The following is a 25836-nucleotide window of genomic DNA, read 5'->3' on the forward strand; positions in this document are numbered from 1 at the left end:
GAGGTCAAAATTCCCCACTGAAGTGAATACAATATTTGCTTAGTAAGGACTCAGATGTGCCTGTTTCCTACCCAGTGTACAGCTGTTTGGGACAATAATTTTTCCAGTATTTTTCCCATTCAATTTTTATCATTTTAGGTAGGGGGTTTACAGTAATTTCTTGTGTAAACTCTTCTACAACCAACTACATCTCATACACTGGAAAATGTGCCAATTCTCCAACTTTCCCTCTTAATTTTGCTCCCCTACACTAATTCCAGTAATGTTTATTACTCTTACTGAAGTACTATCTAATTTATCAGCAGTATTCTAGCAATGTGGTATCCAAAATTGAAAACAGCATTCTGGATGCATTCACGTTACATGAGCATACCTAAACAACTCTAAACATCAGGATGGTGTTTAGGCAGCAATGTGCGCTTTGCAGCCCAGAAGGCCAACCGTATCCTGGGCTGCATCAAAAGCTGCGTGACCAGCAGGCCAAGGGAGGTGATTCTGCCTCTCTCCTCTGGTGAGACCCCACCTGGAGTCCTGCGTCCAGCTCTGCAGCCCCCAACATAAGAAGGACATGGTCCTGTTGGAGAGGGGCCAGGGGAGGCCATGAAGGTGATCAGAGGGCTGGAGTACCTCTCCTATAAGGAAAAGCTGAAGAGAGTTGGTCTTTTCCAGCCTGGAGTAGAGAAGGCTCCAGGGAGACCTTACTGTGGTCTTCCAATATGTAAAGGGAGCCTATAAGAAATATGGAGAGAGACTTTTTACTAGTGTCTGCAGTGCCAAGACAAATTTTAAACTGAAAGAGAGTACATTTAAATTGGACATATGGAACAAATTCTTCCCCATGAGGGTGGTGAGGCACTGGAACAGGCTGCCCAGAGAAGCTGTGGATGCCCCATCCCTGGAAGTGTTAGAGGCCAGGTTGGATGGGGCTTTGAGCAACTTGGTCCAGTGGAAGGTGTCCCTGCCCATGGCAGGGGGGTTGGAACTAGATGATCTCTAGAGGTCCCCTCCAACCCAAATAATTCTGTGTTTCTATGAATAATTTAATTTATACCATTATTGGTTGCTATCACCTACTCTAAATTTGCACTTGCATAAATTTGATATTGCAAGTTAGGGTGTGTTTTTTTTCTTGATTAAGTTTCTAGTTTGGATGTCCTTTGAAGGTTGAGGTCTGAGGTTCAGACTCTCAAACTCTTGGTCCTTTAAGTAGCTATTCTGAAGTTAAATGAGATTCTTTGCAGGACCACATTTAGAAGGTAGAATAGAAGTTTTTTTCTATTAGCCTAAATTGCATGACTTCCAAAGACTAAATAACCTTTTACAGAAAACTGAAGAAACAATTCATGCCAATATTTATTAACAAGAAGTGTGATGCTATTTGCCCTTCTGTTATAACACTCTGATGAAAGATAAACAAGGCTGCATACTTTGTCCTATAAAAGAAACAATATTCATTTAGCAAATTTATGTTGCAGGTAGGGACTACCTGCAATAAAATTTTTAAACTTGTTATATTTTATTAAATTATTTTTAATATTTCATAATTTCTACAAGCCATAATTTAAACACATTAACATATATCATAAGGAAAATCTTATTTTCCAGAAAAAATTAGATTTCCTCATATTTTCATAAGCACTATTTTAAAACCTCATTTTTACATATGTATTTTTCCCTAAATTTAAATACTAAGATTAATTCTATCCAGCATTTGCATTAACTGTCTAGGTCTGAGTTTGAGAATATTCTTGCCAGGAAAGGAATAAATATTTTTTTGGTGAACACTGGAGCTAATTAAAGCGAGTTCTCTCAATGCTTTTGTGTCATAGTTTATTGTAAGCATTAACTAAAGCTGTTCCCATAATTGGGATATCTGTAAGATGACTTTCCTCTCTGGTTTCCTGCATCTATTTACATGTAAACTAACACTGTCCCCTTTCCATTGCCCATAACATTTGCAAAGACATACATTTTCATAATAATGTGCAGGAGTTTAACAATGTTTCAAATATCCATTCCCCTATGAAATTTGACTCATATCAGACAGGAGTTTAGCAATTATTGGGATGAAATAGGAATCATAGACAAACAGACAAAGAATGACTCTAATCACCTCCTTTTCTTGACCCCAGATTTGGAATCTTGATTTTAAAAACAACATAGTTTTGTGCTAGGCTTCAGTCAACAATTACTTAAAGTTACTGGGCTTAAATAACAGGAGGCACAAATATGAACATTCTGAAATTCACACATTCTTGTACTTTCTGATTTGGGCTTGGAAGTACAAAATCCACGGGAATGAAAACTGCAGTCACTAACCTGGAAATGCCACCTCAGTTACAAGCAGAGACAAACGATTAACATTTGGAAGCTCTGCAAGGGCACATATCTTCACAAGGACAGGAGACTGTTTTCAGTTGTGCGTTTCTCTTACATTAGACTTCTTAATAGACAGTAAAGGTACACTACAGGGCTTATGGCATCAGCATTATTAAATCACTATGACCAAAAAAACTGCAGGTACATATTTATCAGGGAAAATAAGGGGCTCTCAGTCTGCAGGGAAAATATCCATAGCTCTCACAACCATTAGGTGTGACAATCATAATATATTCTGTGATAAGGGAATCACTGAGTAAACAGAGATCTCTGCTGGCTCCTTTGAGGAAGTCAAGGGACTACAGACATGAAAAGGAAAAGAAAAGAAGATGAATCTGTTTATTCTCTGCAAAACAGCAGATTAGCCCAGCCAGTCAAGAGGAAGGGCAGACCTAGCAAAGGAGTTAATAAAGTTGGCTCCTTCTCTCTTAACAAGTATTTAGCAAAGGGTAGATACTGGTTGAATAAAGATAGAGAAATGAGATTATCTTTAGCTGTCTCTACAGGGAGCTCTGAAAAGATAGCTTGGAGTTGTTAGACTTTGAACTAGTACATGTAATTATCAATTAATAAAGATACCTGTTTACCTCAGAAGTAGATAACATTAAGAACCAGCAAACTCAATAATTTCAGTAATTCCTTCTGCATTTAAGATATGTTAGCTGTAGACACAAAGAGAATTTAAGACACAGTACTGGACTAAAACTGTCTAAATTTCTGATTATCAAATATTGGTGCTGTCACTAAAATATTGGTTTCAAGCCACAGAAAAAGGGAGGAAAGAGGCATGTCTGGGAAGACAGCACCACAGTCGATTCAGCAGTCCCTGAGGACAGCAGTGGGAAGTCACCATATGTAGCTAAACGTCTGTGTTTCCACAGAAGGCACAGAAATCACAGGTGCCTACAAAGAGCAATCCAGTCCATTTACTTTTTTTTTTTCCTACCAAAAAGGTATGGAACCAATGGGAAATCTAAAAAGCCTCCACATACTTCAGATAAACTCTATCCAACCTCTTTGAAGTGTAGGCACCAAAGGAGGGATGGTTCTTGCCCCCCAAACAAAAGCCTGCTGTTTGGAGAACTCACTTGAGAAATGGAAACACTGATTAAAGGATGGGAGCCAGATGAAGAGGAATGAATTCATGTCTCCGTTATTGCAGTAATCAAAAGCATTAAGCCACAGAACATTTCACATGAAAGCACTTGAAACTGAGCAAGCAAATAAGCCAAATTTTATCCAGAAACTGAGATATTAGCTGCAAGCAGCAGAACTAAGTTTCCAGATATTAATCCTAGGAAATAATTATGCATTTTAAAAAATATGTATCTTGTCATTAGACAAAACCATCTCCAGAATTATTGATTAGAAAATTAGATACGCATCCTTCCAGTTTAATGTCCTAGTTACCTGAAAAAGTATTTTTCCTCAATTGCTTAGCCCTTTCTTCCCTAGAAGGTGGAAGATGTAGGTTTAAATGACCTAACTTGAGTGCTACACTAATACAGCATAACCAACTGAATGGTCTCTCAATCAGAGACAGTAACAACCACTCTCACACGAGACAAAATCAGTCACAGGTCTAATCCCCAGCTCACCTTTTCAAGCTTCTCCTGGGAATGACAGAGTTTGGAAGGCTGTCTAGGTAGCTAGACAAATTAAGCACCTCTAAGCATGTGTGGGTGACTCAAGTTAAATGACTCAGCCAGGCAGAGAGGAGCCTAATTTATTTATACACACAGGGTTCAGCAGTCTTGGAAAATAAATAGATTTGACTATCAGAGAAGTATATATTTTGAGTGGCTAAACTGCAATTTGGGTAGGGTATGTCATCCTTAAACCACAAATCTAATCCTATGCAATGCAGAAGAAAACACTGTATAATCCTACTAATGAACTAAACTAATCAAGCTCCATCTTAAATCTAGTTAAATCCTTGCCCTTGATACTAAATTTAAGCACAATGCACTCCTTAGATGACAGGAGAAAATATGCCAATTCCATTCTAGATTTATTACTAATATTAGTTTTTTTTCCCCATCCTAAAAGTGTTCTTCATTGCCCATTTTCCTCAGTAAATTCTGCCTCTCCAACTCTACTGTTGTCCTTTACTGTCTTTTCAGTTTTATATAACTAAAACATATTATAATTAAATTTAAGATAATTAAAACCAGGCAACAACATGCCTTTCTGATGGAAGGACAAGATGCATAGCCAAGGAAGTTTAGAATACCTTGCTTATCACATGAACTTTGGTTCAAGTCAAGAGGTGTTCTTCAGACACAGATTCAGGTTATTTTATTAACTTACAGATGAGAAGACTGTCCAGCAGACTGTAAACAGTATGTTGATGTAACACGAGTCAGGAATCCACATAATCTGGAGACATGCCTGAAAAGGAGTGGATGTGGAATTTAGCATGGGATTCAGCATAGGAGCAGGCTGCTGTCTGGCCCAGAATACCTAACGAGCTTATCAGTATGTGGGAAGAAGATATATGGAAACACCAGGAAAAAAATTCCCTTGTACAGATCACAGCTCGGAGAAGGTAAGCAGAGGTAGAAACCAAGTCCAGAATGGTTCTGCTGTTCTCCAGGGGTTCGTGCAGGGGCTAGTAGAGACTTTTTATATTTACCAATATCCCAAAATTATTTGCAGGGAGCCTTTTACTAGTAAAGGGAAGAGGGTCATTCTTTTCACACTACTAAAGGGATACTTCACATGTAAGAATGTATCACCTCCAACAGCACACAAGGACAATGGCCAGATCACTCCGGACTGCAAGGTGTTTTCTGCCAGACAGAGGATATAGAAGTGTCTGGAAAAGCAAGAGATGTGGGCCAATATCTCTATCAAAGAGACAGTATCATTGTGTCTTGCACATCATCTTGAACCAGCAAATACAGGCATCCAGACTCCTCTGATCCAAGATCTCTCTCTATTTGGCATGAGAAAATAATTGCAGTAAATTATCTTCTTGAGATGGGAAAGATTAATTCCATGGCCCTCTGGTTAGAAAAGTAGTTTATTGCTATTTCAGTCTTTTTGTTAAAAATAAAAGGTAAGTGAAAAGAGATGTAGATGGTAAGGCTAAGGGCTGTTAGGGAATCAGACTAGACCTAGGGGTTACTGGACAGAATGATGTTGAATACTTCCTTTCAAGGTGAAACCGCTTCAGGAAGAGATCCTGAGGTTCATCACCTAGGTTAGAGCTAAGAGGAGGCATCTCCTAAGCAATGATCCAAGATGATGTCTGCAGTGCAACGAACACCGCACTCCAAAAAAGGACAACAAAGTAGCCACTGAATTCTTAAATAAGGAAGTTAAAACACACCCAACTAAATACCCTGCATTAAAAACAAACACACAAACAAACAAACAAACAAATACAACAAAAAAAGACATATTTTAGAGGCACATCTCTAGATGAACAGCCATGTCAGGAAACTCAAGGGATGTTTATTGCGGGGAGTAACTCCACAGTTACGTTTCTAAAAAGTAGAACTTGTGTTAGAGGAAGATTTATTATGCAACAGACAATTTTTGTGTTCAGTGTTCATCACACTTTTGGTGACACAAAAAGAAGGTATCCACAACAAGCAGACAAAAACCAGCAACTGGGAAGGAATCCCATGACCTCCCAATCCAAGTCTTGATAGAACTGATTGACCTGATTGATTCTGAGTTATATGCAAAGCCAAAGAATTTTAAGAAGAGTTAGTCTTCACTTACAGCAGTTCTCATATCCCTGAGATAAGACAGAATCTATTCTACATGCAAGAACAGAACAACAGTTGCCATTTGAGCTTACTAGCTGGGTAGAATCACTCCTACGGTGCTGTACTCACACCGTAAGATTTCCCTCACACTGTGACAACTGCTTAGGCCAAAGCTTCCAAGAGACTTGAAAGCAAAGAACATTTGAGGAGCAGACTAGGTATTTGGGTAGCTACACAAGTTCTTCCAGTGTCCTTGCCTTAGTACCACCAGGGAATGAAGCATACTCCACGTCTCTGATGTACAGACATCTGAGACAACCAAGCTGCAGCATTCTTCAGAGTATGTCACTGGAGGTTTTGAAGTCCCAGCAGAAAAGCAACTCTCTCAACTCTGGGTAACTACTGAACTGGAAGAAGTATGAGCAACCAAGAAAGTGGATTTAGGTGTGGCAAGTATATTACAGCACAAGGTCTATAAAGCACTAAGTTGCAATCCTAAGAACTTCAGAGCAAGAAACAGGGCTACCAAAAGCATCACTTATATCCACTGAACAAGGGCAACCCAAAGTTTTCCCTTGAGAGTGTCAACCTAAATTTTTGGAAGCGAGGAAGTTCCCTGCCATGCCTCTTTGGCTCTCTGCAACCTAACAAGTCTTAGAGCAGTTTTTAATGAAATAAGGAAAGCAAAGCCATCATGCTTAGTAGAAAATAGCTAAAGTATTAACAGAAACAGCCTGGTTGAGAACTTGTCCCTGAAATGCATAGTGGTCTCACAATCAGAAGCAGTCTTATTTCTCCTTGATGGAAAGTCTGGCTGAATTGAGAAAACTTTGAAGAGTCAGGCCTAGGATCTAAGCCCAAAATAATGGATTTTCTCAGAAGACTACATCTAGAGCTTCTCCTTGGACCCTTCTCTTGTGTCTGGCGCAAAACATCTGCAAATGCATCTGCCAAAGATGCGGTACATAAATGAAAATGTCTGTACCAACAGTGAAATGTAGCAGTCATTCCACGTCCAAATGTTACAGCTCACAGACTTAGCTGAAGATTACTTCACAGCAGTGAGAATCCAGCTTCTTAAAGGTAAAAAGTGAAACCTGAAGAAAACTGTACTATGAGTAGAAGGTCCAAAACCAAAACAGACAAGGGGGTGGGAGGCAGGAACCAACAAACAGTAAAAATTACACCACAAAAGAGAATGCAATAAGCAAAATCTAAAAAAAAAGTGGGAACCCCCAAAAGCTAGGGTTTACTGCATAAAAATTATTCTGGCACTGCAGATAAGCATTTGAAGCTCTGATGTGGCCAGACAGCTGAAAGGAGTGAAGAAGAGCAGAGTAGTCTCTGCATGGTATGTGCAAGGACTGACACTACCCTCAAGAGTGTTAGTGAAGATAAACACTCATACACCCAGGAGAATAATAAAAAAAAAAATGAGAAGTTTTCTTCCTCTTCAAAACACAATTCCTACCTAAACTGTCTCTTAAGAGACATTGGCGGGTGAGAGTATGAAGGCATCACTGTGACTAGCATCTCCAGGAAAGTTTCGCAGACATTCACACAAATTGGAAACATTCATTGAGTTGCTGGAGATTGTTCAGAGAAGGTCAGTGAAGCTGGTGAAGGGTCTGGAGCACAAGTCTGATGAGAAGCGGCTGAGGGAACTGGGGCTGTTTAGCCGGAAGAAAAGGAGGCTGAGGGGAGACCTGATCGCTGTCTGCAACTACCTGAAAGGAGGTTGTAGCATGGAGGGTGTCAGTCTCTTCTCCCAAGTAACAATCAAATCACACAATTAAATAAATGGTTAGGATTGGAAGGGACCTTAAAGACCATCTAGCTAGAGCAGGGTGTCAAACTCATTTTCACTGGGGCCTCCTCAGTCTCGCAGTTGCCTTCAAGGGGCCGAATGTAATTTTAGGACTAGCTAGAAGAAACAGCCTCAAATTGGGCCAGGGGAGGTTTATATTGGGAATTAGGAAAATATTATTCACAGAAAGGGTTGTCAGGCATTGGAACTGGCTGCCCAGGGAAGTGGTGGAGTCACCGTCCCTGGGAGGTGTTTGAAAGACCTGTAGATGTGGTCCTTAAGGACATAGTTTATTGGTGGACTTGGCAGTGTTAGGTTTACAGTTGCACCCAATGATCTCAAAGGTCTTTTCCAACCTAAATGGTTCTACGATTCATACAAAGCTTAGTGGGAATATTCACACAGGAAATTCAGACAGTGCAATCCAAAAGAAAATAATGCAGCTGACAGCAACAAGTAAAAGCTAAAGCAGCCTCCGAGTGCCATTTGTATTGCTTCCTACTACAGAAGAAAATAGACATGGCTATGCACACAATAGAGGAGATAACAAGTTCCTACTCATAGTCTGGAGACTCTTTGCAACAGCAAGCAGGAGAGAATACCACATTGGTGACAAAACTGATGCTGCTGTTTATTCACTGAACAAACACTTATTTTTATATGTATATGTAGATACAATGGAAGGTCCAAAATATGAGATCTAAAAGCAGAGATTTAAAGAAAAAAAACTTAAGTTGGTTTGGCATAATATGATTTCTGCACATTTCTCAAAAAACATGACAATTTTACCTATGTTTTTATAATCCATAACCTCAATTTAGTAGTGTTCCCAAAGGGGTAGCCTCTCATGGAGGAAAACTACTACCTGATTTCACACCTGAACCAACGCCTAGAGAGACTAAGAGAATTACCTACTCTGACTCACTGCTGCACACAGGTTGTAGAAATGCTCCTAAACTTTTTGCACCAACACTGGAACTTCTGCTTTTAACTAAATGTATTCAAAAAGTGGAACAAACAACAGAACACCTCAAATATGCAAACAGCTATAAATAAACTTACTGTAGTTATGTCATGTCTACATTTTCTTTTCCAATTTAAGTTTCTGGCTATAACTGAAGACTGGTACCAGCTTATATAATTATTATTTAACTCACATGGCAACTCCTGTGTATGTGGAGTTAGTAGCACGCAGATGATCCTTGCCACGTACACGTTTAGATGAACTAAGGTTTAACTGACATGGGAACTCTTACATGCTTGGAGTTATTCTATTAGCGTTTAGATGATCCATTCCAATGCACATGAGTAAGAGGGAGGGAGGGGCACAGTAATCTGAGTATTAAAGCAACAAAAAAGAGAAGTTTCAAAATGTATATCCCAGTCATATACTGAACTCACTTTCCTCCAGAGTACTAACCAGAAAGAAACTAACTAAAAGGAAAATAATAGGAAGATGAAATCCCTTCTGTTTTGCTATTAAGCTACATCAAAAGTCCAAAGCTGCTTCTTCCAATACCCAGTTTATATCAGGCATCACTATAGGGAGAATATTTTGCTAATAAAAGAGGAAAGAAAGAAGAAATAACAAAAAGCAACCTTCTACAAGACTTTACATTAACACCACTAAACTATCATTGAGTAAATATCTAGACAGCCTTCTCCATAAATAAAAAGACTGAAGATGACTGTCTGGCAATTGTAGTCACGCAGTCATTCATAACAAAGGTTGTAAGTTTATCAAGCCACAATTATTCCTCATAAAGAAACTGTTCGCTACTATTCCTGTAACTCAAAAAGATTATTACTACTTATTGAAGCAAGAGGAGCATCTCGTCACATAATTAAATAACCAAATGATTACACAACACTTAGAGCAAAAATGTTAACTTTGAGACTAAGGATAAGAAGAGGAGGTTCTTGTTCTTTGCAGATCCAGCCAACATAACAGCACACTAAAAACTAAAATGAAACAAAAAGGCTTTAGGAACAAGCTTTTCTCACTGCAAAAGCAGATATTTTCACTTCGAAAGTATTTTCCTGAGAATGTTTAATTTAAATCAACATTTTCAATCACTGCCATATTTTTAGTGATTTCTATTAGCCAATATTGCAAGAGCAGAATGTGGAAAAAATAAGTTTCCACAGTTTTCAGAAGTTTGCATGAGACTGATATGTTTTATGTCCTCAAGAGGCTCCAGTTTTCTACCTGCCAACTCCAACCTGCTTCTAAACACAACCGTAGATGAGAACACCAATTTTAAAAATCCCCTTTCAGCTTCTGGTCAGGATTGCTGAAATAGAACTGAATATACAATATCATGCACCCCTGGACACAAGTTTTAAAAGACTCTAAGAATCATAAAGTTGAGAACAAGAGCAGGAAAAGTTTCAGGTGATCTACAGTCCATCCTTCCATTCTATGGAAGGGTCAATTATATGCAAGTTATTGTCAGCAAATGATAGGTTAACCTGTCCTTAAGAACATCCATCAATGTCTCAGAAAGTCTGGCAAACTCCTAAATAAAGTTGTTGCAATGTTTCACAAAAAATACAGGTAACCTGCATACTTGAGACCACACAGCTTTTATCATACCTGAGAATGTCTTATTCATCCCAAATAAATACACTGGGAAAACAGAGAAGACGGAGGTGTGGGGGAAGATTACTCACAGCAAAAATAGCTCTTCTAGGGACACAATCTAAACCCCAGAAAACTGTACCTTGGCTTTCTGCCTATCTCAAAGCTTCAACACACAAGCTCTGGCAAGTTTAGTTTACGCTATCAGCTTAAAGTACTGAGCCGAGAAGAGATGAAAAGCAGACAAATCCAGTTCCATCCTTTCAAAGGGGCATCAGACAGGTGGGACAGACAACAGAGAGCAGCATCTTAAACCTCCATAACAAACTCGAACAGAATTTGTCAAGAGTCTCCGTCATCAATGTTGGGTGAATAAATGCCAGTCATTCTAGGATTTGTACTGACTCCAGGTAACTGCCAAAATGATAGCAAATCTACAGTCCTTTATCCCTTTCTTGCACAAGGAAGATAGTTTATATCAAAATGTTATGGTTTTATTCAACAGCTTACAAAAATAATCTCAGATACACCTAAATCCAAGCTAAATATGACTGAATTTGAATAGTTCTGCTGTTAACCTAAATCAAACCAATTTCTCAGCTTGCTGCATGGCTTGTGGAATGGATAAACAGTTCCCAAATCTTCTACCTCTCAGCCAACATCCAGGCTAGTCTGGGAGTGACTGGCAATAACTACTACGCAATTCTTTTCAGTGACCTGTGCAAAAACAGACAACCAAGTGCATAAATGATAAAATTCCATCACACCTAAAACTTTTTCCACAACTGACCATACCAGGGGACCCACACAGTGGTGAAAGACCCCCCACGAAAATAGTAGAATTACTGTTTTAGTCACAGACTAAGGACATTGTTCAGAAACTCAATTATGCTGAGTCTCTTCTATTAATAGGTTGGCGCAACAACCTTAGGGTAGTTCCTTATAAAGAACATCTGCCTTCACCAACTACTATACCTCTTAAGCACCTCTTACATGGAAATACCAACCTTAGCCTGAAAAAGAAAACCTGTCTGAAAAGAAAGGCAACTGGATTAATAAACTGAGCCTGTATTTTTACGGTGAGGATTTCTGAACTTTTAATATAAGCTCTGGTTTTGATACTGCTTCCTACATGTGAAGTTCCAGTGTTAGTATCAGTTTCCACTTGAGCACTGTCCTCAATTACCAGCATCCAGAGTACAATCAGATACTCTCTGATTTATCACTTTAAAGCTGAATGTTTTTAAAGCAGCACTGTAAAGAACTGCGTATAATCGTCATACTCCATACCAAGATACATTTTATTCACCTCTGTAAACTGAAATGTGGAGATAAAGAGACTATTGTCAAGCATTATTATGCACCGCATAGTCTCCTGTGAAGTCGAACTGTGGTTGTTTCTGACCGAACACACTAACGCTGTCTGGCACCGCTGCCCCGCCAGCAACGCCCTTGCTTCTCCTCCTGACATTGCCATCAACAGCCCCGTCACTCAGCCGCTTGCCTGCCCTTGCTGCAACAGCAGCTGAAACACCCAAGTTCAGATGAGTCTATAGTTGCACACGGAGAAGAAATATTCCTAATAATTTCCAAATAAAGAACCTCGTCAGGGAGAGCAAAAAGTAAGCAGAGGTGTCTCAGACTGCTAACTCACCCCTAGAATCTCTCTCCTAGAGAAGGCCCTGATTGTTCTTGTGATCAGAATAGGGACAATTCAAAGTAATAAGCAATGGTGGTAAAAATATTCAAAGTATTTTTTCAGAGATTAATTAAAACAATTCAAAGCAGAGAAATCAGTACATCAACAACAACAACAAAAAATTTGCATCTATTAAATTATTTCAAAAATTAAAATATGCACTTTCTGGGAGGTAAATTTCAAGAGTTACAAATATTTTACACACAAAAAAATGTAATTGTTAACTTCAGCTGGTAACGCTACTGAATTCTTGACTTACATTTTTCTGTTGAAAAGAGCAAAGACTACACAAACTTCACTGTAAAACTAAGAGCAATTAAGAGTTACAGCTGTACAAATGTTCTGAGAAATCCAAGCTAAAGTTGTTAACAGAAAGTACATAAAGTAAACATTATATTAAATATTTAATATATTTTAAATTATCATCTTCGGCTGGGCACATATTACATTTGCCACATTTCTGTGTTAAAGAAAGTATTTCACTTTATTAGTATTAAAATAGACCCTTTCAAGATACTACATAAATTAAGCATGAAGTAACTGCTTGTTCCTATGTATACAAAAGATTTCCTCCTGCATTAATGGAACATATATAAAATAAGGCAACTAGAAAGTCTTGAAACAGTTTGTTATGTATTTTAGCAACTTATTTGCTGCATTTATCATTCTATTTTTGATTCCTTATGAGAACACAGAAATATAAAGAAAATGGAAAGATTTCATTGCGCAGCTGACGGGTTGCTGAGTTTCAAACAAAGAATTTGAGAGAAAGAGAGGGGAACACAGACAGTACTAACACATTCACATTATTTAATCTGCACGCTCACTGGAGTTTGTTCGCTGAAATGAAGATGGTTAATCTTAAGTATTCAGTAAATTCCACAGATGAGCTGAAGAGTCTTCTGAGGCACGGATTAAAGAACTTTCAAGGGGCAACTCTAGTTCATGTATGGGGTAAGTGCTTCAAAACACCGTGTACTAAATCTGCATAGGTGGAGAACATTCTACAAATTCTGCTAGGACAATTCTAAATTGTCTGAGGTCTTAAATTTAGATAAAATTAAGTATTAAAAAAAAAAAAAAAAGCCAAATGATTTGCAGGGGTTCTCACAGCAGAACACACAGAACAAAGGGCAAAGGAGAAGTCATGAACATTGCAAAGGTTTTCCTTTTGTACTCATTACTATTTTTACTGCGGTATCATGTTGACACTGTATTTAGTGCTAGATGCTGAATAAAGACATGACTCCTGCCTTGAAGATCTTATGTAGTTTTGGAGATCAAATCTCAAATAACTGTAGAATCCTGACCTACTGGTACCAGACTCACCTAGTACTAGAGATTAGAAGGAAGAAATGCTGATTATGTGGTTTGGTTGCCTTTTTTTTTTCTTCTAATTAAAAAAAATGCCATGCCATTTCTTTTTTTTAACAAAATAAATTATTTTCCCTTAAAATGCGAGGGGTATACATTTAACACAAAAGTGTTCTGTCAAGCATGTAATTCTAATGTTTTCTGGCCGATCTGTTCGGCTATTCGTTCCATTTTATTATTCCAGGCCTTCAACAGTAGAGCTGGAAAAAGTACACATTTGCATATTTCTACATCATCAGCATTTCTACATTAACAGCATGCACTATAAAACTCTTACTTTTAATGCATAGCACTTAAGACATTACATTTTGTTCTTTTCTGTGCCATTTTTTCTTTTCTAACTTTCATCATATATACAATTACATTTTACACTACCTTTAAAATACTCAATTTTATCAAATTATTAATACCTATGCCTCAATATTTATGGAATGCATTAATCATTCAGAATACATTATTTATACTTTCAGTATTGGAACAGGAACTGAAAATTCAAAGGACTGTTTTAGATCAATTTCTTGTCCTAAATAAGAACATTAATATACTACACATATTGGAAACTTTGAGAAAATAAGATTGGGGACACAAAATGTAAAGATAATGGTAAAATGTGCTAGGTGTACAATAGAACTATGTATTAAAAAGAGACTTTAAAATCTAAGGAACAAGCTACCATTTCAGTGACTAGTGGAGAAGCTGCATCGACTGGAATTTCAGATAGAACTAAAAAGTTTTGCTGCATGTTGCTACCTGTGCAGCCATGATAGTGACACCAACTGCAACAGGGGCATCACCTGCCAACAGACACCACAGCTGTAGCAGGGGCAGAGCATCTAATTGTATTAGACACGTGGAACAAACATCATCAATATGACGTCTCTTTAGATTGCATTGATTTTTTAGATCAGTAATTGTTTCATGGTTAGCATCACAAACCAGGAAATACAAACCATTACATGCTTGCACTGAGGAATGGGTAGAGCAAGGCTAAGACCTCACAGTGACAGTGTCACTGAAGCAGGGACTGTAATGTACTTAAATTCAGTATCACTGCAAGTGCAACAAAAGCCAAGAAATATCACCACAGTTGTGCTAATCTTCAGAAGGTGGAAGTATGTAAAAATGAGTATGACTTTCAAAAAAGCCAGAAGAGGCTCCTAAAGCAACTGAATCCATACAGGCAGAAGTAGAGACTACTGAATGATATCATATCAGAAGCGCAGAGCCAGAATACAAAACTTACTAAAGCAAATGCTGGTGCAGGGTTAAGTGTAATGAGCTGACTGAAAAAACCAAGTCATTCAGTCACTAAGCAGAGGCTCGGTTTAAAATGAAAGTAACTATGGAAGAGGCTATGGTACAAACAGACAACCTAATATATCACCTAGGCTCCGTGGTATTCACCAAAGGCTTCTAATGAAATACAGGAGGAAACAGCCAAATGACAACAACTTCTTTAGTACCTAAATTCTGGCATTGAATGCCTAGCTTGAGAAATAAAAATATTTTAGGGAATACTTTCGGGTAAGCCTGAGATTTGATAATAGAAATTATAACAATGTGCAGAATTAAATCACTAAAATCAATCTAGCAGTGAAGAGCCAGTATACCATCTGTAAAGGTAAGTCCCACTTTACAAACCTGCTGAAGTTCTCTGCAGAAGTTACAACCTCGCGCACAAGGCTGATCCAGCTCACACAGCCCACTCACTTCAAAAAAAAAAAAAAAAAGCTTTAAACAAAATTCCTCACTGAAGGCTTTTAAGGAAACTAAGCAGCCAAGCCATAAAGGCAAATGTTGTGGTATGGAAAACTGATTAAAATAGAGGAACCAGAACACAGGAGTTGAGACTCAGCTCTCACAACAGAGGGAAGTCACCCGCTCAGGGGTCTTTACCGGGAACTGTCCTCTTTGAGACACACATAAGTACCATGGCAAGGCAGAGAATAAAGGGATGGCAGCACATCAGCCAGGTGAGAAACATCTACTGACAGTACATACTTATTCAGGGTAGTAAGGATGAGTGCCCTTAAAGAACAACAAAAACACCTTATCAGTCTGAGTGATCAGGTAATAAAATGGCTGGTGAAATCCAATTTAGATTCAAGTAAAACGATACACGTATTGAAAACTAATCCTAGCTTCATATATAAAACAAGAGGTTCTGAGAAGAACAGTGACACTAAGGAGCAGAAGAGTGGGGTTATGCTAGATCACTCCATGAAAGCACCAGCCTAGTGCTTGGCTACACTAAAAATGCATATTAGCAAATTCAAGAAGTATTAGGAAAATTAGGAGATATTGGCAGAGAATGAAACAGAAAAAGGTCATTCTATATAATTCGATAAACTTATGTTTGTTCCATAGATTTGGAAAGGGTTCTGAGAGGCCAAGAATGACCAATGGTATGAAATGCCCCCATACAAGGAATGCTCAGATAGACTAGGACTCTTCTGTTTGCAGCAAATGGAAATTTGGGAGCTGCTCTGACAAAGATCAACCCAATCATTAGTGGCAAAAAATCATTAGTGGCAAAACCTTAGATAGAGGTTAACTGTTCATGGTTCCTTCCAATAAAATAAACAAATGGGTAGCATCTAAAGGTGGGGTGGGTCAGGTTCAAAGGGAACATGTGGTAGGACTTCATTGTGCAGGGACACTGAATGCAAGAACCTCACATCAGGTCATGCAAAAACCAGAGAAGCACTCATAAGAGATTCACTGCAGGTACTTAGACCAACCTCCAGAAGTTTACAAAACCCCTGAGTTGAAAATGCTCGGAGGTTGAAAGAATATTAGGAAGTATCATATGGGCTGACCCTACTCTTCCTCTTCTCTGGGCATCTGCTGGTGGCTCCTGAATACTGAGCAAGGCAGAGTTTGGTGCAGCATTCATTATTTGGTTAGCTACTTGGGTGCAACATTTTTGGCAAACTACTAATAAACAATTCACATTACAAAGGCTGAGAAAAGTGGGTACAATCATATCTAATAATCTTACATAAACTTAAATATCTAGAAGATAAGGACTTAAATTTCATCCTGCTGTCCTCGAACTCACGTTAATGCCGAAGTTCCTCTCTTTAGAGGCCCAAACCCTTCTGGCAACTTAGTCGCTGAAGCTATGAAAGGTATGTAAGATTACTAGTACAGTAAATAGTTTATCTATAATAATTTATTTGAAGTAATCTTTCCTCTGGATTTTAGGTATTTTCCTTTTCAACTTCCTTTTTCCTTTAAAAAAAATGTACATTTGTTCTCATCCTTTATCAAAATAATTGTAATTTCTTAACACTTTCTGTATTATTACTGTAGCACATTAATTTGTCATATCATGGCTGTATTTATCCTCTTTTTCATTGGATGGCACCATTAAATACAATATTATGTAAAATTCCTGTTATCTATTATGAAAGCCCAGCCCACATGAGACAGGTGCCTGAAATGTTTGTATTTTCCAAGCTAATATCAAGTAGACAATGAAGGAGGTGTTTTTAAAACAAAACAAATTACCAAAACCAAAACAACAAACAAGAAGTACTAAAGCATTACTAATACTGGTGCTGAAAACCTTGAGATTGCATTCTTCAGAGGGAACGTTTTAACCGGAACTTAAACTTCCTTCAGGTCATTTACAGAAAGTCAGCTTACTTCAGAGTAAACGTCTCAGATAGAAGAATGTCTAGAATACGGGTGATGTTCACCATTCCTTCTGTTACCCCGGTGTTTCGGAGCCACAGCTGCAGACCAAGGCTCTATGGTGCTCAGAGGCCCTGTTGCTCAGACAGCAGCACACAGCCAGACTTAGGTAACCAATTCCGACAGGGTCAATCCTGTCATACAACTTTATTTAACCAAGTTCTGTTTGCTATCTACTGCAGGGCTGTAAAACTTCAACTGAAAGCTATTTCAGCATCACACAACTCTGTATGGTTAAACACGTCTTCAAATTTCCAACCTAAATGTATTCATGCCCCATCTTATCGATATTCGTTCTATTGCCAGAACCATCATTTATCTTCAGTAACTCTTCTTCCTTCAGTGTTCACCCTCCGATGTACTTACATGGTGGGGGGGCACAGCTCCTTTAAACTTTAACTTTGTACATCAAACACATCACTCTCCTAGTTCTTAGCTGCCTGTTTTACAATCAAAATTCCTGAATTTAAAAAAAATGTATTAGATCTTCCCAGTGCTTCTTAAAACAGCACTGTTTTATTTCTAGCTGTTTCAGAAATACGACATCCAATACAGCCTAATTTCAAATGTGCCCTTTACAGAATTCAGATTAATTTTTGCTTGGCAATTCTCATCTGGGTCAGTTAGCACTTCTTGGGTTTTCTCATGCACTCTTCTACTGATAAATGTAAAAAGGCTTTTTTTTGACATTTGCACTTTCTATTTCTATTTCACCGTAAGCAATTTGGTCTTCAGAATTATTCAATCTTTGCTCTGTAGTATCATGATCTTTCACTAATTAACGATGCTTTCCACTGTCTCATCTACAGATTTCATCAACAATTCCCATTTTCTGTGTACTGATTAACACCGGTAGCTCCAAAACACTTGCAAAAGGATCAAAAAAATAGAGAGAAGAACACAGACACAAATATTGTCAGTATCGCCTATGCCTGTTTAGGTAGGTATTTGACAACTAATTATAAGGAGGGCTTTGATGGACCACAGTGAATTATTTTTACAGATATTTAATAGTATTAACATGAGCATGACAAGCGGCACAGTTCTGTATGACTATTCATGCAAATTGCACCTGGAAAGTTTTATTTACATGCACATGATTCCTTTTGTAATATACCCTGCACTGAAAACCTTTTAATTTTTTTTTTGTTGCTTGTGTTTCTTTTCCATTAAAGATACACTCATCAGGAATCAAAGATAAGGCTGCTTTCAGAATGCTTAAAATGAATTTTTTTATATAACTGAAAAATTGAATCTTTTCTTCTCTGTGTACAGAACTATCAAAAATAACAGATATGCCTTAAGTGATCTCACTGAATAACTGTACCAAAAGTCAAACAGATATAAACTTATTAACGACAGAAAGAATTAAAAAATAATTAATGCTGTGGTCAAGACAGACGCAGCTCTCATTTTGTACATACAAGGCATTAATGACAATGGTTTTCGTTTAGGTTAAAAAAAAAAAGTGGGGGAGGAGCAGCTTATATTCAGGGGTCCAGAGTTCCTAGGTAGCTCTTGGTCTCCCTCTGTATCTAATTTTTGCCTTCTGTCTGCTGGATGAGTAGTTTGCATTTTTGCTGCATTTTCATCACAATTATGACAAGCTTCCATAGGCAGGTTAGTTGTTTTGGTTTTTGTTTTTCTTTGGTGGTGGGTGGTTTGTTTTTCAAACAAAGCTTACACGAGCTTTTAACATCACCATGTGTTGTGCAGAACCTTTCCATTATTTTAAGGCCTTTTACACAAATCCAGTCAAACACTCTCAAACACCCAGCTCAGGATCCTGTTTCTGAGAGTGGCTGTTCAGTTCTAACAGACACACCTCAGAGAAATCAAAAGTCAAAGATACAATCCCGTAATTGTGGAGTCTATCAATATTGTGACCATATTAATGATCATTTGAATGCACACCAATAGGACCTAGGCAAAATCACAGAATAGCCGGAACATATAATTACATCACGTTCAGTCTGAAATTTGGGGGTTTTTGTTTATTTCTTTGGGATTTTTTTCACTAAAATATTGTATGGCTGTGGGGGTGGGGAAGTACTTAATGGACAATCCTCACTTCTTTACTCCATTGTGTCCCAGTGAGTCTGTACATAATATATAATTTTATTCAAGCACCAGAAGCAAGATCAAACAGAAGCATGCTGTCTTTTCCATAAGTAGGCCAAACCAAATCATGGGTATTTCTTACAAGGAACAAGGCCATCTTCTTCCTACTAAGTACAGATCCCAGCTGCTCATCTCTCCCTTCTTTTTCCAGTCTTTGAGCACAGTAAATTGAAAATTAAAACTGAAAGAAAACCAAAACCAACTCATAAATAAAACATCTCTCTGTAAAGAAATAAAAATATCCATGTATTTCAAATCATTATGCTTCTCTAAGGTTTTTCAATCAACTAAAACCCCAGCCATTCACCTAGAATTAAATAGCTAATTCAGTCAGAACAGCATGGTCTTTCATTAATTGCTTCTACTATTTTGTGAGTATAAAAATCAGAAACGCAACTACCGCCTTTCGACTACACAGCAGTTCACCTTCTTCATAGCAGGTTACCTCCCCTTAAAAACCTTAAACTTTGTCAGTACAGGGGCACTATAAAAAAAATCTTAGTTTCCATATTTGTGTCTCTTTTGCAAAAACAATTAAAAAACCCCTATGTGCATGTAAACTACATGCAACTATCCATATTTTGTTGTGCTAAAGTATGTAAGTCCTACTCTTCCTCTGCCTTCCAATTCCACTGTTGCATATAAATGCAACTGAAGTGCTTTGTGCAACTCAAAACAATAGTTTCCTTGTACATGCATTTTTGCCCAGTTCAGGTCTTCAACTATGCAACTAATTTGCTGATTTTCAAAGTAACTCAGACAACACTGATTTAAGAGTTATTTTAGTTTCCTGGCTCCTCTGTTACTGTATTTAATGAAGATGAAAGTGAAACCACTTTTACTAAAGCATAAACTATGTTTACAAGCACACTCGGTAAGTTTCCTTTCTTTAGGGCCCCAGATGAGGTCAAACCAATATCTAAGTATTTTATTTTATATTATCAAGGGGAGATAACATATTTACAAACTTTTTAAACAATAGTTCAGGGTGGTTTTTGGTTTAGTTTTGTTTTTTTCCCCTTTTCATATTTAAAGAGTTATATAACTCATAGATAGCATGAGAAGTATCAGTGACACTTTTCATGGGAAGAGACAATGAGGAGGGAAGAGGAGTGTCATTTGTTGGTGATTGGTTTGGGGGGATTGTTTGTTTTTTAAATCGAACAGCTTGTGTTCAACTGTCTTGAGAATGATAAACCTGATGCAAAATCAAATTATTTAATCTTCCTTTGTTCATATCCTTACACCCATTTATCTTTTAATCTTACTTCCTCATGTATTTTCTACTTCATTTTTCTTTTTTTCTTTTATTCTGTTGAGTAACTGTCTCCCCCCTGCATTTCAAATCTGTTTCTGCAGATTGGATCTCCGACTGTTCCTTCTTCCAGTCACCAAAAAGCTACACGTTGCTGGGTGAAGAGAATGCATTACCTCACCCAGGGTTCCAAAGGAACTGAAAAGAGGCTTACGTCTGTGATCTGTTGTGAGAGCTTCCACAGCCAACATTAGGGCTAATACAGAAAGTAGAGAGGAAAACAGGATCATTTTTTAAAGACACCTGTCGCTTTCCTACTAGCAACATTTTCTGTGTATATACACATAGATCTTAACTTTTCTAAACCCCTCAATTTTTCCACATGTTCTGTATCTGTTTAAAGTAGCCTGAGGGCCTCAAGATTAACAAACATTGTGCACAATGTAAACTGCCTAAAGTTGCATTTACTAAAGTCCTTTTCATATGTACATCTTCATCTTTATCGTACTGAATATACTTTATGAAACCTTTTTGTTTGCAGAAATAAAAAGATGAGTAACTACTAAATTCTTTGCAAAGCAATGGGGTGGGGGAGAAGGAAAGTAAAACTTGAATTTACATAAACTGACAAAATTCTACAAAATGTCTGATATTTCAAATGTACTTTAACACCTGTTACTGCCATGGCACCAAATACAGAAAATGGGCAGACAGAACTACATACTATTTTTAAAGGAACACCTGCTAACACATACAAACGCTGCTTTTCCACTCAAGCCACTGAGAATAATTGTCTGAAACTAATGTACACCTAGCTACAATTAGCTATAAATGTGAAAAACATGTTTTACGTCTTTTACCTCAAAACCATATATACTGATATGATACACTTATTACAGAGGAAGAGTAAATTTATACCTATGTGCCAGTGCATGCACAACTACACAACTGGATCACACAGTGAAGTAAGCATAATTTCATCGGCTGTATCGTTTTATGTAAACTTTCAAAAACTTCTCTTATAATATATATGCAACCTCAAATGGTCTATCATTCCAGAAGATGACATGCTGCAACACAATTTTCAGTGTTAACTCATTCCTCCTTCCTTCCCCCACCTCCTGCCCATTTCCTACAAGGGGAGGAAAATACACAGAACAGTGAGGAGAGTCTTCCATTTGATAACCAGCATTAAAACCAACCAAAACAAGTCCATATGCTTTAACTAGCACAGGCATGAAAAGTCATGAAAGTTTACCATTATCTAACAGCATAGTCAATGCGACAGCAGATAAAGCAAAAGCTAGTTATCAACTAACATGAAGGGATTTGATTATTCAATACAGTTCAATTATCGCAGAGTCAACAAAATAGGTTGACGCAGAGGTACACCCTCATCACACCAATGACAACCCTCTTCATGTTATTGATGAGGAAAAGAGAGAGCAGTGGAACTGAACATACTTTTGTTGCATAAATGTACATCTGTTTTATAAACAGAGAACAGTTACTGATCTAGAAGCAAACACAGTTACTTCAGATGTGTTGACCACAGACATTTCATTGCTGGTTTGCAAGCACCCCGGTAAACTTCGTTTCCTTTTTAACCAGAAACATTTGGGTTTGATTCATCATGGTCTAGAGGCCTGGAAGGATGATGACTCTAAACTCTGAGCAATCCATTCCAGTGCTGTGCTATCATCCTAGAATGTTTTCAGAAAATATTTAAAAGTCTGCACATTTGAAGTTATAAAAGCTCAGTTCAGTAGAAAAGCAAGTCAGAAGAACTTTGGCCAATAAATCAAAGAATCAATGCAGTTCAAAAGGACCTCTGCAGATCATCTACACCAAACCCCTTCTAAAAGAAGGGTCAGCGAGGGCAGTTGCTCCAGGCCTTGTCCAGGCATGTTTCAAGTACCTTCAAGCACTTCTGGAGTTTGACCAAACCCACAGGGAGAAATGTTATGTTTAAATGGAATTTCCTGTGTTTCGGTTTGTGCCCGTTGCCTCTTGTTACATTACGTCACACTGCTGAGAAAAGCCTGGCTCCATCTTTTTTACTGCCTTCTGTCAGGCACTTATACACCTTGATGAGATTCCCCCCAGCCTTCTCTCCTCTAAGCTAAACAACCCCAGCTCGATGAGACTCTCCTTGTGCTACAAATATTCCAATCCCCTAATTATTTTTCTGGCCTTTTACTCCAGTATATCTATGTCTCTTCTGTAACTGGGAAACCCACAACTGGGCCCAGCACTCCAGATGTGTTCTTGCTAGTGCTGAGCAGAGGTGAACGATCACGTCTTTTGACTAATGCAACTCTGGACAGGGTTGTCCTCCTTCACTGCAACAGCACATTACTGGTTCACATCTCTCACAGTATCCTAGAAAAAATGTCCAGCATACAGCTAAACAAACACATAACGCAGTGGGTGAGCAACTGTCTGATGGGCCGGGGTCAAAAGGGTTATAGTATTATAAATGGGGTCATATTGGGCTGGTGACCAGTCACTGGTGCAGTTCCACAAGGATCCATCTTAGGGCCAGCACTCTTCAGTGTCTTCATAAATGACCTGGACACGGGATTTGATGGCATGCTAAGTAAGTTTGTCAGTGACACAAAAGTGGGAGGAGCGGTTGACACTTCTGAGGGCAGAGAGGCTCTGGACAAACTGGGCAAACACAAACTGCATGAAGTTCAACAAGGGCAAGTGTTGGATTTTACACCTGGGACACAGCAACCCTGGCTGTACATACAAACTAGGGGATGAGATGCTGGAGAGCAGCTCTGCAGAGAAGGATCTGGAGATTCTGATCAATGGCAAGTTGAACATGAGCCAACAGGGACCCTGGCAGCCAAGAGCGACACCCATGTCCTGGGGTGCATCCAGCACAGCACTGCCAGCCAGGCGAGGGAGGTAACTGTCCCACTCTGCTCTGCACTGGTGCAGCCTCACCTGGAGCACTGTGTGCAGTTCTGGGCACCACAGGATAAAAAAAGATACTAAGCTACTGGAGAGTCCAGAAGAGAGCTGTGAAGTTGGCAAAGGGTTTAGAGCATAAGACCTATGAGGAACAGCTAAAGTCACTTGGTCTGTTCAGCCTGGAAGAGACTGAGAGGAGACTTCATGGCGGCTACAGCTTCCTCACAAGGGCAGGAGGAAGGGCTGGTGCTGAACTCTTCTCCTAAGTGACCAATGACAGAACGCGTGGGAATGGCAGGAAGATGTGCCAGGGGAGGTTCAGGTTGGACATTAGGAAAAGTTTCTTCCTCCAGAAGGTGGTGGAGCACTTAACAGGCTCCCTAGGGAGGCAGTCATGGCTCCAAGCCTAGCAGTGTCCACCACAGTGTTGGACAATGCCCACAGATACATGGTGTGATTTTTGGTGTTGTCCTATGCAAGGGCAGGAGTTGGACTCAATGATCCTTGTGGGTCCCTGCCAACTCAGGACATTCTATGATTCTGTGTTCAGCCAGCACTGCCAAGGCCTTTTCTGCCAAGCAGTTTCCCAGCCAGCTGGTCCCCAGCATGAACTGGTGCCTGGGGCTGGCCCTCCTCAAGTGCAAGGCTTTGCACTTCTCTTTTTGGAAATCATGAGGTTCCTGTGAGCCTGTCCAGATCCCTCTGAACAGCAGCACAAACATGTGGTGTATCTGCAACTTGTAGTTTTATGTACTTTGTTGAGACCATCAAACATTTTTGAAGCAGACATTGAAGTGTGTATGAATCACAGTGAAGAAACAAAAAATATTAAGAACTAACACCAAGGCAATTGGCCTTGATGTATGTTTGGCTGAGCTTTATGACAGTGATTTCCTTCCATCCATTAAATAAAATTAAAAAGATAACCATCATTAGACATCACACGTACATTATCATATGCTTGAGTACAGAACAGAAATAGTTTTATATGTGGTATTAAACAAATCACATGATCTCTGGAGGTTTTTTCCTAGCGTTTATTCTCAATAAATTGTTACAGCCTGCTGGACCAATGTGTAAACATACTCTGGTGGTTTCTCTGTTTACATGTACAGCTGGCACTAGGCCAAAAGGCAGGAACTAACAGAACTGCATCTATTTCCACAGGAATTTTATTGCAAGGCAATCATCATATAGCTTTTGTTCTCTCTACAAGTCTACCAATTGTTGCCCTGACCCAGTTAAAAGATAGTGACTTTAATCTTTAAAGTCTCTAGCTCTATGGACTCCAAATACCTCAATGGTCTTGTTAGGCAGGAAATGACAAGGTTCTTAAGATAACATTTTCCTCAGTTGGAGGGAGCTGAAGAGCAGAGACACTTCTGGGGAGCTTCCTGGTTTTGGAGTATGGTTTGTATTTCTCTACAGGTACTTACTGACCCTCCACATTCTTGTCACTGCCCAGGAAAAAATAAAAAAAAAAAAACCCAATACTGACATCAGATACACATATACTCTTATTTAATGTATTTTTAGAAAAAACAGAGACTTATTTTAAAGTAATTTTGGAGCTGTTTTCTTTCTGAACATAAAGCATTAAGGCACCAGGTGCTCTGTTAAATTAAAATATGCTTGATTCTTATATTAATCTTTGCAAAGCTCTATATGCCTACAGTAATGCATATGCCCAAGAGGAACGCAGCAACTGGTGAAGGCTATTAAAGAATGATTTTACAAGTTTCATGTTTGTAAATGTACGAACATCAGGCAGTATTATTAAATTCAATGTATTCTCTGTAACTATACTACAGCATTTTAGTCATTACAATACATTTAGAGACTAGATTATAGCTTTTATTAATTCTCACTGCAAATACCTAACAACTCTATATGCATTTTCTAAGGTAAAATTAAGATAAGATCCTTCAGTCAAACAACATACTTTGACTTTCTCCATTTCTTCTATTGTGTACATCTACCATAAACCTCTTTGGTTCTTAGACTCATAGAATAGTTTGGGTTGCAAGGGACTTCAAAGATCATTCAGTTCCAACCCTCTGCCATAGGCAGGGACACCTTCCACTAGGCCAGGTTTCTCTAAGTTCCATCCAACCTGGAGTTGAACACTTCCAAGGATGGAGCAACCAAAACTTCTTTGGGCAGCCCATTCCAGTGCCTCGCCACCCTGTCTCACCTTACAATGTGTATATCCTCAATATTCACCTGGTACTTCTAAGTGGCCTGCTTCCTGTTCTGGAAACCTTAACATGTGATGGGAAA

The 25836-nt window shown here is 38.6% G+C and overlaps 1 protein-coding gene across 4 annotated transcripts in view; it reads right to left on the reverse strand.

Moving 5' to 3' along the window:
• Positions 1-25836, reverse strand: part of WASF1 (WASP family member 1) — a 93947-nt gene that overhangs the window by 39340 nt on the left and 28771 nt on the right. Inside the window, exon 2 of one of the 4 annotated variants that reach the window (XM_065056646.1) lies at positions 4690-4770. The exons of the other annotated variants lie outside the window; for them this stretch is intronic. The gene's annotated coding sequence lies outside the window, so the exon portion shown is untranslated. The remainder of the gene's footprint in view (positions 1-4689; positions 4771-25836) is intronic. 4 annotated transcript variants of the gene reach the window in all.

Source organism: Columba livia, chromosome 3 (genome assembly GCF_036013475.1).
Source record: "Columba livia isolate bColLiv1 breed racing homer chromosome 3, bColLiv1.pat.W.v2, whole genome shotgun sequence".
Taxonomy (NCBI): domain Eukaryota; kingdom Metazoa; phylum Chordata; class Aves; order Columbiformes; family Columbidae; genus Columba; species Columba livia.